The following is a 4464-nucleotide window of genomic DNA, read 5'->3' on the forward strand; positions in this document are numbered from 1 at the left end:
TTGTAATATTAACGATATGCGATCGCTTATTCTGTTGCGTCCCTAACTATGATACCAGCATTAAGTTGGATATGCGACCGCTTATTCCAGTAGTTTAAAAACTATTAAAGATAATAACGAATATATATCCAATTATTTAGTCTTTGAAAGAGGAACGGCGTTAACTTTGATGGTCTAGAAGACAAAACTCATTGGGCTTTTGCCCTTAGGTTTATGTTAGGAAGGAAAATGAAGTCCAGATTTGCATTGATTTTCATCCTGAGTTGCATCGTATTACGATAACCGTCTTTCGAAGCTACTTGGTTATGGTGGGGCGATGGTGATGGGTAGCTTCAGCCTTGGGCCATAATCAGAGCTCTTGTTTTTAACTTCCATGGAGTTTACAGTCGTCTCTGTTAAATCTGAATAGACCAATATCGACCATGAAGAAAGAACTCAAGAATTTTCTAGGAAAGTAAATAGCTCAAGATCTGCTAACATTTAGTTTGAATTCATCGACCCATGATATTCCACTTTGTATCGAAATAACAAACCAAAGGTTTTACAGGTTTAGCTGCATAGGCTTGGTACATGTCTCCGAGCAAGAATCCACACAGCCTACAACTTCCTTTTCACCTGACAAAATAAACATGAAGAAACACACGTGAGTTTCAGAGAGAGAGAGAGAGAGAGAGAGAGATTTATTACATGGGTCATCTATAGAACTGAGGTTGCTGCACAAAGAGAAAGCACATCCGAGCTTGCAAAAGTAGTGTGTGTCTGTGGAACTGCCTGAAGGAGGACGGATACAGCTTCGAAAGCATTTGAAAGTACATTTCAATGGATTGTGAGGGGGTAAAGAAACATGCGGAAGGAAGCACTAAGCGAAGCAACTGCCAAAGTCGGCTCCCGATTGCCCAAGAAACAATCCCAATACAAGACAACCTATAAAGACAGTCTTCATTCTGTCCATGTTGCTGTCTTTAATGAGGAAGAACTTGAAGCAGTATCGACAAAACAAAATTGCGCTGACTTACTGTCCTTTATACTCCAAGAGAGAGCTTATAGAAGTCGTCTTTCGAATTAAGCATAGTAGGATTCAAACAAACAAAAAGGTTTCATCTATCCATTGTCCTTAATTGAAGGAAATTTTCTCCATCTAATGCTATGATTGGTGAATTACAAATATAGACATTACCCTTTTTACTTTAATTTAAGATGGATATAGAAGAGAACACGACCCATAAAATGTTATTTTTTAAACGATTAAGCGCGCTATATAAACAATTCTGTAGTAGCTAGTTCTAAAGAATTCGAAACAGAACATCAAACATAGGCCAATTCAAAATGGATCCGGGTGCTATCATATCATTATATTATTTCAGCACACATTTTAATGTTGTAAAAATTGCAAATGCTTCATATTAAAGGAAATATCAGTTAATACGTGATAGAGGTAGAATCGATCAAGGGTGTGGAAGTTATGTCATCGCAAAGAAAAGCCAAATCCAGAATCTGGCCTCGTTAAATAAAGCAATCTCCCTGGAGTAATGACTCATGGAGTTGACTTCTGTGCATAGATGGACAGTCATGAAGTGATAACGGAGAAAGAGGAAAAAGGAAAAAGAAAAACCACCAATAGAAAGAAAGAAAAACAATTGGCTGCCTCGCCTCGAAGTTTCGGTAATTTGACATCCCGGGTCTGAAAATTTTAATGGAATCACTATTATGTGTTCTATAAGTTTAAACTATTAAACAAAGTCGTAATTTTAATATTTAAGTATAACACTCCCCCTCACGGAAAAGTTGAAATTTGACCAAATAACTAAAGCGTGAAAATATATAATAAGGAAGATAAATAGAGGTGTGAAAAGATTTACATTCAGAACATTCTGCACTGATATCATAAACAATATTACGAAATCATTATCAACTGTTCTAAAAGTTTAAACTGAATATGCGATTATAATATCCATAAAAACAGGGTTACTTCAATGTTACATGATATTTATAACTACATTCCCATAGCTGAAATGACATTTACATCCTTATTCGGGGTCAAGTCAATTTTATATACTTCTCTCGATGAAGAGCACTCAAAGTTTCGATTATTTGACGTACGGGCCTTCTTCACATTTTCTGTAACTAGTGGTAGTTTTCTTTCGCAAAGTATGTTTTGCTGATTATTGTTCCGTTCTATCAAGATTCCTTACCCAAAGATGATAAGTTTCTCCTAACATTAGTAAGATCAATTAGGTTTTCAGAAAAAAACAAACATAAGTATATATTTGTACACACACATATATATATTAATTTGTCTTTAACGAGGGCTACTTAATGATAAAAATCGATTGATACTATCCAACCGACGTAAATATTGATGAGACTCCATTGCCCGAAAAACCTAAGGGTTCCTCCGCAAAGTTTGTCCATGGAGGGTAAGTCAGGAATAAAAGATGGCGTACCAAAATGAAGAGCAACGTCTAATTTTTTACGCAACTTTCCTCTTTATAAAACTACTGCCACAATCATAACACCAAAACGTTTATTTGTGGGTATTGCATGCATGAGAGCGTTAATTGCATGTCTTGTCCATGAGGTGGTTGAAGGCGAAACTCATTTTCGCAGGCCTTCGATTTTCTGTTGAATAGTATCATAGGGGAAATCCGAATAAACCTACGTCTACCATAAGAAAGAATGCAAGAGTCTGCTGGTGAAAAGTAGCTCAAGATCTGCTCATAACATCTCTTTTGATTTAATTGATCAGGTTATTACACTTTGTGCCGACAACGGAAACCAAACGTTTGACAAGTTCATCTACACATGGTCGCTACATGTCTCCAAGCAAGAATCCACACATCCCGCAACTGCCTTTTCATCTGACAAAATAAACAAGAAGAGACTGTGTGAGCTTCACGCGATCGCATGCACATATATGAGAGAGAGAGAGAGAGAGAGAGAGAGAGAGAGAGAGAGAGAGAGAGAGAGAGAGAGAGAGAGAGAGAGAGAGAGAGAGAGAGAGAGAGAGAGAGAGAGATCACTTGGGTTATCTTTGGAGCTGAGGTCGGAGCACGAGGAGAAAGCACATCCAAGCTTGCAAAAGTATTGTGTGTCATTGGAGATCGCTGAAGAAGGATGAATGCAGTGATTCAAGCACTTGAGGCCACATTTTACCACGTTCAACCGGCTTTAAGGGGGTATTATGATACACAGAACGAAGCAACGAGCATAGCAACCTCGAAAGTCTTCATCGGCGCTGGACTGCCCAAGAAGCAACCCCAACCCAAGACAAAGTATGAAAACAGGCTTCACTTTGTCCATGTTGCTGTCTTGACTGAGGAAGAACTTGATGAATCACCGATATAAATATTTGAGCTGAGATCCAGTCCTTCATGCTCTAACTGGGGATCTTATATGGCCCTTATTTAAGACTAAATACAGTATGATACTGACAGAAATTCTATCTGTCCATCTAATTAAATTTTTGTTTTTGGTCAAACATCTAATTAAAGTTTAACTTTAGTAAAAAGTGCCTTCAAAGGCCATCCATAAATTATTGACTTTATTTTGAAAGTTTGTGCCCTCTTTAAATCTATGACGTAGTTGAAAAAAAAATCGATGTTTTACCAACGTGCATTGCAAATTGCTCCTTTTATTTTTAGGTTCTTATCAATCGCTTATGAGTCACTTGTTAACCTATTCATTATTTGACTACAAGGCAATTCCTAAAACCGACAGTTCTAAAAAACTCGGAAAAGGAAACTTACCATGCCGATTCCAAATTGACCCGGGTGCTTTCACTTTCGTATTTGTTTCATCTCAAATTTTAAATGTTGTGAAAAGGCAAATCTTCATATTAAAGGAAATACGAAATTGATTAAAAAGGGAGGCAGATCCAACGAAGGTTGTGGAAATACTGTTATCGCAAATAAAAACCAAATCCAGAATTAGGCCTCATTAAATAAAGCAATCTCCCTAGAGTAAATGACTCATGAAGTTGACTTCTATGCATTGCTGAACAGCTACGAATGTCCGTTTTCTCTTGCAATACGTGCGGTGGGGAATGCACCGTCAGTTGCCTCCCAATAACAGCTCCGTTAGCTTATCATTTTCCTACATAATATAACATTCCGAAACAATTATCGACGTTAACCCCATCGAGACAAAAAGTATTTTGTGTATCGATTATACGACATGGTATAATTGATCAATCGCATTACTCGTACCATTGACTGCCAACCAAATTTAGGTTTCAACTTTAAAAATTTGTCTTTAGCTCCCACATGCATGCATTCCACGTGTAACCAGTTACACAAAATTACATTTTCCAAAGGAAATGCCAATGTAAGATCCCTTGTTGGTGCATAAAGAAGGAACCTCCCACTCAGCAGCTGCAGCTCAATCCTGTCGGTGCTACTTCAACTTCTTCCTCATTGAAGACAGCATCATGGGCAAAGTGAAGTTTGTTTTTGTGGTTTGTCCTGT

The sequence above is a fragment of the Syzygium oleosum genome, unplaced genomic scaffold (genome assembly GCF_021117445.2).
Source record: "Syzygium oleosum isolate NSW1041296 unplaced genomic scaffold, Sole_v2.1 Sole_v2.20, whole genome shotgun sequence".
Lineage (NCBI taxonomy): Eukaryota > Viridiplantae > Streptophyta > Magnoliopsida > Myrtales > Myrtaceae > Syzygium > Syzygium oleosum.